Below are 12,285 nucleotides of genomic sequence, written 5' to 3'. Positions count from 1 at the left end.
TCGCGCAACACTGATGCCAAGGAGCAGTGACAGTTTGCTGATTCCAACAGAGTGGCGAAAGTATTGAGAAGTAGGGGAGCGGAGAGATTGGGAATGTGATAGCAGTATGCATGGAACAAATATTGTTGAAAACAGGGAATGGGAAGTGATAATGGTGTATTGTGGAAGTTCGAAGCAGACAAAGCACACATTGAAAAAGACAAGAGACAAAGAAGAAGGAAGCAAAGACGTAGTTCCAAATTGCAAAAAGATAGAGAATTTTGATGGTCTGTTTGGGAAGTACAAAATAAGGTGGTTATGATTACCAAACTATCAACTGGGGTCGGAGACACAATTCTAGTAAAATATTGTGGTGTGAGGACACATGAAAAAGACATCAACAAGATTGAACAGCAAAACGTAGATTTAATGTGTAATAAAGAAATACAAAGTGACAAAAATGACAATTCAAAAAAAAGAGAAGGAATAGGTGAGGATAATGACAAAGAGGAGCCTGTGCAATAAAAGGTTACCATATATGGGTATTTCCATGCCTTTAGGGTCACATTTAGTGGACAAAACAAAGAATTATATTTGGAAATATGAGTTTATAGATGCATTCAAAGAGCTACATAGGGATATTCAAGCAAAAGAAGAATCCAAACAGAAAGAATGGGAGCTGGCTTGAAGGTCGCGGGCACCTACGAACATAGAAAATCTGACTTCAGCTTTTTACATTCATGCAAGCATTTGTTGTAAAAGCATACTGCCAGAGCAGTAGCACTTTTAAATATATGGATATTACACAAACGGCTTAAATACATTTTGGTGGTAATACATGCATGGAGAAGCTATGACGAGGAATTCAGGGCAAGGTCAGTTTAAACAATGACAAGAGATGGGTTGATGTTGATTCTGAGCTGTGGATGTCCTCCACTCACCCTCCAACAATGTCACATATAGCCAGTGGTTTGCCAATGACTTACCTGTCCTTTCTGGATCGTCACGTCCAACCTGGGAAGGGGTGGTAAGGATGGGAACAGCCAACAGCAACAGTAACATGTTGGGGTTTCAATAAAGAATTTTTCCAAAGACAAATCTGTCATTACACACACAAACACTCAAAATGGGGGGGCAGACACCCTCTCATTCAGTGTTTTGCAGTGGCTAAATAAGGGGAGCAAGGAAGCATACAAAAGGGAGAGGAAAAAAACTCAAATTTATGCAAAAGGACTCAGTCATACCTAATTAAACTCTAAGTTGAAATAAGATGGCTGCAACACTATCCAAATAAAGAAGAGCAGTTAAGCTGTTTGGGGGATTTACATAAAGTTTTTGATCGAAGTATCAGGCATTTAGATTAAAAAGATGGGCAGACAATTTGAAATTAGCAATGTATTGCAGGATATAGTGCAAAACAAATTTATCAAAGTACATCAAGCGGGAGGATTGCAGGCCCTTTTTTGCATTGGCTGTTAAACAATCTAATAATGTTTCATTTAGGTGTTATTCCCAAATAAACCACCAGGAGAGTATCGATTATTACACCATTTGTCATGGGCAAAAAGGCAATTCATCAATGATTATATTTCCCAGACGGATTAAGGTCGGCATAAAAAGGAGAGGGGGAATTGAAAAACGCTATTTTTACAAAGGGAATTTGTCTTTTTAAAACTTTACTTTTAGCTAAGATACTTGCTTTTAACCCAAGCTAAGATACTTGCTTTTTACTTATTGATGGGCCTATAATGTCAGCACAAAGTAGATTTTATTATAAATCTCGCTTGCTTGCACATTTGTCCTTGCATTTTGCATTGATCCCAGCGTTTCCGGTCTGTCGCGGCATCCTTGTTGCCGATTGCACGGAGAAATGCTATGTAACCCCGCTCCCTCCCACCTAGGCCTCCCCCACTTCTGGTAGGCCATCGGGTCGGTGGGGGGAGTTTCGCCTGACTACTTAAAAGAGCTGTCTTGCCGGACGCGCAGCGGATTACGGTCGGCATAAAAAGGAAAGGGGGAATTGAAAAACGCTATTTTTAACACGCATTTACAATGCAATGGTTTTGCCTTTGTTAAAGTTAGAGCTATTGGCATTGCTCTTGACATTATTTTTATTTATGTGTTTTTTTAAAAACATAAATAAATGGCATTGTCATTTACAATGCAACTAGCTTTATCTCTCGCAAATGACACACACAAACATACACAGAGCCCCCCCACACACACACACACAGAGCCCCCCCACACACACAGAGCCCCCCACACACACACCCACACAGAGCCCCCCCCACACACACCAACACAGAGCCCTCCACACACACCCACACAGAGCCCCCCCACACACTGCAAGCCCTACACACTGCGACCCCCATTCCAATAGATGTGTGATGCTTACCTGGTACTAAATTGGTCCCTGCATGGCTGAAAGGTTGAAATGGTGTAGGAGGCAAGGGGACAAATGTGAGCATGGAGAGAAAGGAGTATAAGTTTGAGATTAGTGACTAGGTGAAAATAAAATCAGGAAGGACACAGGGTGGTCTTTCCAAATTAGATGGTCTATTTCAGGTAGAAAATGTCAGTAGGTTATTTGTGTTCTTGAGGGGGGATAGGTCCAACTGGCACCATAATCGGACGTTTATTGTTTATACCCATTCACAACAGGCAACTAGGCAGGATGGCCGTCTCAGAGCCCAATCAGCAGTGAAGCAACAAGGTCCCTAAACCTCCGTAAAAGCATGTCTAACACTGAGGGGCCCTCCTCAACACACACAGGGCTTGATAGAACTTAATTAGTTCCATACTGACAATTATTGCCAGACCAAAAATGTGTTTAAAACAGTAACATACACACTTGATATCTAGGAGAGCTGACCGTGTAGCACTGCAGACCCCAATTTTACCCCCATTTTTGCCTGCACACCCTAAAAATGACCACATACAACATGTATACACTTTACGCGTTTAATAGCAGTTGACTAGGAAGTTCAGAAAGCTTTTTACAAGCGAGTAGTCCGCCTGCTCACGTTTTTTCTGGGTTTTCCGCTGCTCGAGTTCGCATTTTTAACATGAAAAGCAAAAGGAAAAACACAAACAGACTCGATGGGCTACTCAACATATCTAATAATATACAACCGGATATTTGCGTGTCTAAAGTTCAAAAATGGGTTTTGGCAACTTCCAACTGAGCGTTGAAGGGACTGACTGAGAAATGTGTGTCTCCGAGGCAGGGTGACAGTGTAAACAAGCATTTATAATGCAATGGTCTCGGCAATATTAAAGGTAGAGCTATTGGCATTGCTCATGACATTTTTTTTGGGGTGTTTTTTTTTAAAAATCATAAATAAATGGCATTGTCATTTACATTGCCAATAGCGTAATCGTTAAATAAATGGCCTTGTCATTTACAATGCCAATAGCTTAATCGCTCGCAAATGCATGACCTATTGCATTTTACACCCACACAGAGCCACACACGCAAAGCCACCCACACACACATAGAGTCACCCACACAATCTGCACTCTGAATCTGCACTCTGAATCTGCACTCTGCACTCTGAATCTGCACTCTGAATCTGCACTCTGAATCTGCACTCTGAATCTGCCTCTGCAGTCTGAATCTGCCTCTGCAGTCTGAATCTGCACTCTGAATCTTCTTCGTTACTAAAGTCAACAACATATAGATGAGTTTAGAAAATACTGGTTATATTTAAACAAACACATCCCAATAAGTGCGCACGTCGCAGTTTATGAAATTAGAATTTCAATATTCAGTCAAATAAATGCACCAACCTCCATAAGGCGCTATGTGGAGCCATGTTTTCTGGTCTCTAGTAAACAAAGGCATCGTGTTGTGGTCCAACCCTCGGCTTATGTCGATTATTTTATAATTTACCTATTTTTTTATAATGTTACACTCCCGACCTCCATACGGTGCTGTATTAAAAGCCATGTTTTTGGGTTCAGACGAGACGCTCCGGCTCTGGTGTGAAATTATAATTATAAATATTCAGTAATGTCAATTTTCGGTAAAATATAAGCACACCAATCTCGTAAGGCGCTTTAAAAGTATGTGATTGCTCCTGTATACACACGCATCAGACAGTTACAAAGGGGCTGATGGGTATTCTAGGAGTAGGTTATCCTTGTCTTTTGGAATCCCATTACTCAGCCATTCTGGATTGCCACTCCTCATTAAATAGCCACGCTGCATCCACAGCACACCACTAACCGGCCATTCTGTATCTCTCAACGCTCCATTAAATGACCAGCCTGTGTCAACCACATCCACCGGGGGAAACATCACTTACAACGCATTCATTACAACGCACTACCATTACAACGCAACCATTACAACGCAAACCATTACAACGCATTGCGCTGGAGTGGGCTCTAGGATAGGGAATATATTTAATTTACTATCCAACACCTTTCCTACTATCCACGGGGACTGGAGTTGGAATAATAAATTAAATAATTCACTATCCAGCGCTTAAAAGCACTATGCGTTGTAATGGTATGCGATGTAAAAACCGCGTTGTAACAGCAGGCGTTGTAATAGCCTGCGTTGTAACTTCACCAATCCATCAACCGGTCATTCGGAATGCACTGTACACCATTACAATCCCCTTACCTCCTCCTCTGTGCACCCCATTCTGCAATGCCTTACCCAGCATCTAGTTCACCTGCCCTTACACCTGTCCATCTGTAATGCACCCCTTCCAGCACCTCATGAGGTGCAGGCCTTTCTGCCCGTAACCTGGAAGCCTGCCCCTTTGCGTGAGTCTTCTTAGCCGGAAGTCCCTCTGATTGCTTCAGTACCTTTAGTGGAAATTCTGTCCTGCCAATCTCTTGAGGTCCATCAGTTGGATGCCAGCCTCCCTGATTGCCACTAAAATATCTAGCCTCTCGCGGTTGGGGGGCGGGAACGGGAGCCGAGGCAGCGGTAGGGGGGCGGGAACGGGGCCGGGGAGACACAGAGAGCGAGGCAGCGGTAGGGGGGCGGGAACGGGAGCCGAGGCAGCAGTAGGGGGGCGGGAACGGGGCCGGGGAGACACAGAGCGAGGCAGCGGTAGGGGGGCGGGAACGGGAGCCGAGGCAGCGGTAAAAAGCAAAAAAAAAAATGCCTTACCCAGCATCTAGTTCACCTGCCCTTACACCTCACCCTGCAGCCCTTCGGTTGTCCATCTGTAATGCACCCCTTCCAGCACCTCATGAGGTGCAGGCCTTTCTGCCCGTAACATGGAAGCCTGCCCCTTTGCGTGAGTCTTCTTAGCCGGAAGTCCCTCTGATTGCTTCAGTACCTTTAGTGGGAATTCTGTCCTGCCAATCTCTTGAGGTCCATCAGTTGGATGCCAGCCTCCCTGATTGCCACTAAAATATCGAGCCTCTCGCGGTAGGGGGGCGGGAATGGGAGCCGAGGCAGCGGTAGGGGGGCGGGAACGGGGCCGGGGAGACACAGAGAGCGAGGCAGCGGTAGGGGGGCGGGAACGGGAGCCGAGGCAGCGGTAGGGGGCGGGAACGGGGCCGGGGAGACACAGAGCGAGGCAGCGGTAGGGGGGCGGGAACGGGAGCCGAGGCAGCGGTAAAAAGCAACAAAAAAAAGCAAGCACTCACCTGGACTTCTTCCGGGTGCCTTCAATGCCGGACCAGATTCGGGGGCGTTCCCGAGAACCGGCTTTCGGCTGACGTAGCCAAAAGCCAAAAAATCTCGGGAACGCCCCCGAATCTGGTCCGGGATTGACGGACAGAGCCAACTCCCAATGGTTAGCCTCCATTTATGGAGCTAGCCAATGGGAGGAGGGGGCTGTTACCCGACTCCACACACAGATCATAAGATTTTTCCTAGCGCATGCGTACTTCGTACGCATGCATTTGCTAGGCAAAACCTAAAAAGAGAGAAGGACGGGATAAAGAGTAAATAGAGGTGGGGGGGGGGGGTCTGTGAAATGGAAGTCCATTGCTCAGGGTGAGACAGGAAAGAACGAAATAAAGGGAGAACAGGGCCAGGAGGAAGAGAGGGGGATTTGGAAAGAGACAAAAGACTTTAAGAAATAAGAGAAAGAGAGAGGTGAAGAGAACGAAGGTGAAACAGGGTGATGAAAGATGACTTTTCAAAATTAGGGGGAACCGGCATAAAGGAGGAAAGAGGAAGATAAAGGTAGATATTAGGTACACTTAAACAGAGGAAGTAAACTAGAAAAAAGGAAGGGGGAAGCAGCAGAAAGGAAAGCCAGACTACAATTAGAGATATCATGTAAAGAATAAAAAGAGATGGGAGAATCGTGGTAAATGGTGTAACAGATAAGAAGTTAGTGAAAGGGAGAGTCACTGTAAAGGTGAGAGAGCAACTAGGCGAAATAAAGAGAGGAACATTACAAAATGAGAGCGAGAATGGGACAAACAGAAAGGGAGAGCCAGATTAAACATGGGCTAGAACAGGGACTGGAGAAAGGGAGGAAAAGTGGGAGAGGAAGAGAAAGGAGGACCAACAGAGTAAAACATGGTGCATGAAGCGGGAGATGAAAATGGAAAACTGTGGAGTGAGAACAAAAGGAGAGAGCAACAGAAAAAAGAGGGGACTGAGGAGAACGAGTTAAAATAGGGCCACTGAGAAGGCAAGCAGAGGGGGAATGGGAGAGATGAAAGGAGAGGATTTGAGTAAAAGGGATAGAAGAATATGAGAGTAATAATAGAATAAAGGGGGAGAAAAGGGGTAATAGACAGGGAGAAAAAGAGGGCGAGGAAAAAAGAGGGAGAGAGATTGGAGAGTGGTCGAGAAAGGAAGCAAGAGAAAGGTGGAGAGGGGAGAATCAAATAGCAAGAGCTGAAGGAAGACTCTAAGTCTAAGAGCGAAAGCTGCCCGCTTCAGGCCTGCTCCAATCTCAGCTCCGCACTTGGGCTTAAACGACGCGATTTATTTGTGGCGAATCCCTTAAACTCCGAATGTTTAAATCGTTAATATGATTAATCTCCGCATATTAACTGTGATTGTCTAATTCAAATGAGACGATGAACACGACCTTGTATGCCCTCAGAACGGCTCCTTAATATTACAGGCAGACATTGAGCCAGAGTTCTAATCCTGACTTTCTACACTTGGTAAAAACGTGTGATCCTGGGCAAATGACTCAATGTCCGTGTTCTCGGCTCCATCTTTTCACAAACGCTGCGAGACTGCACGCCACAACTAAGTGCTGAGTACAAGTTCATGGGGGCTAATATAGAGAGGCGTGTGCTCTCCTGAGCAGGACAAACAGTGGGTTTGGGGGAGGATGTGCGTAATATAATGGCCGATTTTGGAACTGGTGAACCGGGTTCTAGTCGCGGCATCAGTTTAACATCCCCGATTCTGGACAAATCACTTAATCTCGACGTGCCTAGAAAAAACCTGAACGTGTCCGTGTGTAATGTAACCGGTGCTCATGTAAAGCGCTCCAATGACAGGGTTCGCGTCAGATCTGCGCTATAAATAAACTGCAACAACACTCCGTTCGGTGCTCTTTGACCGCGGTACTGCACTGGACGCACTGTATAGTAGTTTTGTATTTATCTAGTTCTTCGCAGCCCGTTATGAGGTGCTGATTGCTGAATCGCATTTTTCTCACGTGCAGCACCTACACTGGGCAGGAATGCCCGGTTGGCAAAGTATTATATTTGGTTCCAGCTTTAGTGGGCACTGTTTTGGATGTTATGTTGAGGGTGCTTTCATCGTATCTCGGGGCATAGCGCCTAGCACAGTAAGAGAGGGCGATGCGAGAGGCGCGCAAATTAGAATTGTAATTAGTTGACGGATAGTTTTCAATGCAGATCCTAGGTTATGTTTCATTGACTCTAGTATGTATGCTGCACTGCAGGCAGCCATTAAGGGAGCCCCCCCCCCGCCCCCCCTAGCCCAGTAAAGACAGCCAGTGTGGGATTCCCGGAGTCCTCCCCCCACCCCCGCCTCTATTTTTTATTTATAACGCTGGGCAACTTCCGTTCAAGTCGAGTCAGATCACGAAATGGATGCCTTCAGACTACACGGAGAGCTCCGCATTATCATTCTGGTCTGTATAGCGCCGAATGTTGGGCACTCGGTTCATTTCCAAGGGCTCCTTACGTTTAAAGCTTGAGGAACCCATGAGGCACACCATGGGCGTAGGAGACACTAAATTTCTGGGGGGGACAGGGACAACCTTGTGGACTTTCCAGTGACCCTATACAAATTGCCCATTGTGCGAGACCGTACGCGTGTTAAACGTATACAATCGCATAGTTATGAAGAGAAATATTGAGAAAGGCAGGCAAGTAGTCACAGTCTGCAAGTATGCTTTATTTTTATTTACATTCTCAATAAAGATCACATGGGAAAAAAATATGTATATGAATCTTGAATCTTTATGCACCAAGAAAACAAAGGCAGGACAAAAAAAGGAATAATAAACTAAACGCTCTTAGCGACATTCCTACATCTCAAAATGCAATCGGACAAATTAGAAATTGTTTTTCTTGCTGCAGGAATCTGTTTTAAAATTATGAACTTTATTTTGAAAAGCCAAATCATTTCTTGCGCCGTTCATTGCAGAGGACAAATTATTTCGCTATTCTATGCAGGTCAACTGAGTCCATCATCTCTTTATGTATGTTGCATCATTTAAAAAAAAAAAATGCTTTTCTTCTGGGGAAACATTTTTTGAGTGCAACTTGCTTCAAACAAATAATAGAAAGCTGGCTATTGGATAACTTGTGTTATTCTCCAATGAAGCGGCCTTGGGGTTCCGGTGATATTTACACCCCTCCACCTGGCCTCGATGCAACTGTAATGTTGTAACCTATGGGATTGGAGGGAGGGGTAGAGGTTATGCTTGTGCATGTCAGTGTGTGGATAGAGTCTATTAATCTCTTAAATCAATAGACCAAATTATATGTAAATGGCTCCAGAAACTATGAATCGAATTTTATTGCACAACATCCAGCGCCTGGTGTTCAGTATAGCGACTTCAGAAGGATGAAATGCTGAGTCAGCAGTGATATGTACATCTGCACATATATAACTTAGATGGCAGCAGTAAGTCTTTTGTCGTTTATTTTAAGCCCATTATACATGAGTGCGCACCCAGTTAAACAGCACTGAGATTGTGACATGATGAGAACATCTAAGCCGACCCAGCTCCTCCTTTCAGCAGCGCATTGGTTGCGTTGCATCATTGTGTTATGTTGTGTAATGTCATTGCTGGACAGCTCACTGGAGCCCTCCATACACCCGCAAAGACCCCATTTCCACCTCTCCCCCCCACCCGCCTGCGCCCGTAATGCCGGCCGTGACTGCATATTTTTCTAAACTGCATCCCAAGTTCTGATTTAACAAGGCTAAAGATATCCTGAACTCTGAAGGTATTGTCTGCACTGAATATTTTGAAAGCAGGAATACTTAAACGGGCTCTGAGTTATTATTGTGAAAATATTGGTGCTGCTGAACTGGAGGGGAGAGTTGAAGCGGCCGCTGCGCGCCTACAATATTTCACCAACCCAGGCACGTGACCACAAAGCCTGCACCAGCCTCAGTGCCCCAATGAGAGGTGGCACGCGGACAGTACTGCAATGTCTGGAATTACCTTACTTTATTATGGTTGTCATTATTACTAGTGATAACTGGTAATTCCCCAATCCCCACCCTTCCCGGCTACCCCTCGTCCCACCCACCCCCAGCCCTTGCTAAACGTGTGTTTGAGTGGTGCTTGTAATGTGTGGAATAAATTATTGGCCAGGGATGATTGCGGGACATTTTACGATTATCACAATTTTGTGTTAACCTGTACACCCCACACCCCCACCACTTTCAAATGTCACCAGGCGCCCCAGGCAATGCAGTGTAACAGCCCTTGCCCCTAAGTCAGTCACTTCAATGGGATAGGTACTCACGCAGGAGGGACCTCACACTTCGTGGGAGCGCGCTGCTGCTGCAGCCCTTCCGTCTTCAAGCCGCTGTACTATCAATAGACCCACCCCATCTGTCTTTACACCCCCAGCGTTTCCACGCAGGCGCATAATTATGCGCCTGCGTGGAAACACCATGTCTTGGCTGCATGTGTTTTTAAGCCCCCCACTCTTCTGCCGGTTTAGTGCGCATGCCTGTGATTGCACGCATAAGCTTTCAAGATCCAGCGGCAAACGCTACTCCTGCTTGAGCAGCGTTAACTGCCGTTCACCAGGGAAAGCCCCTGCTTCGCGCTCTGCTCCAGCAGCCACAGGGCCCGGCCGAGGCTCCCAGGAGAGGCCCGCACAAAGGCGAGGAGGGCTGCGGGGAGCAAGGGGTGCTTTTTCAAGCTCCCCCGCCGCCAAAGAAAGGCGCCCATTCACTGCTTTAGATGCAGCTCGCCTATAATCAGACATGCCAACCCTCCCGATTCAGGCGTGAGACTACCGATTTGAAGGCTAGTCTCCCGCCTCCCGATTCCTGCAAGCAAAAACCCGATTCCTCAGGGGTGTCAGCTGACAGGCTTGGTATTGTGTAAAGTGCTAATTCTTCCAGCAAAGAGTGGCGTTGCAGGGGCTCTCGAAGGGGTGAAAAAACAACAAAGCGTCATTAACAAGGGAATCGTCTTTTAAAGACCTGCAAAGTACTGTGGGGAGGGGGGACGGAGCTGTTTCAGCCCGGCTGCCACAGGGGGGTGGGGGATGCATGCACTTCCAACAGCCTGCCAGGCCAGTGCCCAACACTTGCATCACCCTCTCTGCCATTATGCTCCATGCTTCTGAAACGTAAGAAGAAAACGTGCATTTACGTTTCAAATGTCCGATCCTACTGCAGCCACTTCCAAAGCCCATACATACCAGTAACCCGATTCAAAGTCCCATTCTCCCGATTTTTTTTTTTAATCTCTCACTGTGCTCTCCTGAAATGTTGGCATGTATGTAAATGCACATTTTCTGAGTAGGGTTTCTTAGCCTTGGGTTCTGAATAGGTACTTTGCCACACCTCGGATACTTTTAAATGTGCAGGAACTCACAGATTAGGTACACGTGCCACCCAGCCCAGGCCAAGGGTGCCTTGCATTTTGCGCATCTATTAATCGTTCCACTGGCGATCAGGGCTGCTTTCCAAACTTTTGACTCCCCACGTCATTCGAATTCTCTGCTGTAGGCGGGACTTTTGGCAGATGAAATGGGAAGTAGGCGCTGCCACTTTCCTGGTAATGTCTTTCAAGGCTGCCACTCAGGCCTAAGGGCAGCTATCAATGACCACAGGAAAACCATCCCTTCCCTGCAGTCAGTGGTCCCGTCCATATTAGAAGAGACATTTGGGAAAAGGGGTGGATTAAAGCGAAACTCTCTATTGTCCTAAAAACATTATTAATAGCTGCCAAGTGCCCCCGTGTGACACGTTCCACTACTTCTGTTGTATTCGACCTTATTATCCCTCTTGTGAAGTCAATGGAGCTTTCAGTGCATTAGTACGAAGGAAGTCACAACATGCTGATTAGAAGTGAATACCTGCCTGGTATTACAACAAAAACTACGGTGGAACAGACCCAAAAGCACCTTGTTACTCTAGGTTGAGGCTCATGAGCTAGTATTCCAACAATACCTATGAGAATCTGAATAGAAAATCAGAAATAAATATCAGAGATGTAACAATCTGGATAGAACTAAGTGCTGGATGAGAAAAAACCTGCTGAACAAGACTCAGCTCACCTGCCGTGTTTACAAAGAGCTTCGCATGTGTCAAACTGCTAGGCGAGTCACTGTCAGTCATCGAAAAGCGGAAACAGTACTGATATACCCTGTCAAAAAAATAATAAGTGCAGTCTGAAACTGACACATGATCCAATGTTAACCCTGACCCGTCACCAAAGTGAGTATGGTGATGAATCTCACCTGTCAGGTAGGACGATCGAGAACAGCAAAACGAAGATAGTTCGAAAAAAATGCCCCCTCTCTATAAGAAAAAAGACAATAACAATGTGTGACAATTACGTACTAGAAAAAAGAATGGCAGGTGATGCACTAATAAGTCTGTGCGAGCTAGTTCAAACGTATGATAAAACGGATGGAAAAGTCCTCAAATCTCCCTTTCTGATACTAGATACGCCAACCGGCTTCTGAGATACTCAAATCCGTAATAATCAGAATCCCGCCGCCGCAGTAGCATGTGACGTCAAATGACTTGAACAAATAAAAAGGAATTCAGGGGTGCTGTGCCACACAAAGAGTTCAAAAGGGCAGAAGCAGGGGGGCGAGTGGCCTCTGATGTCACCTCATGCTGTGACTATCAGATCATTGACTGCTCACAGACAGGTAACTGGAGAGGCGCCAGGTCAAGTGCAG

The sequence above is a fragment of the Lissotriton vulgaris genome, chromosome 1_1 (assembly GCF_964263255.1).
Source record: "Lissotriton vulgaris chromosome 1_1, aLisVul1.2, whole genome shotgun sequence".
NCBI classification, from domain to species: Eukaryota; Metazoa; Chordata; class Amphibia; order Caudata; family Salamandridae; genus Lissotriton; species Lissotriton vulgaris.
The sequence above is the reverse complement of the archived record's forward strand: the minus strand, read 5'-3'. Positions refer to the sequence as shown.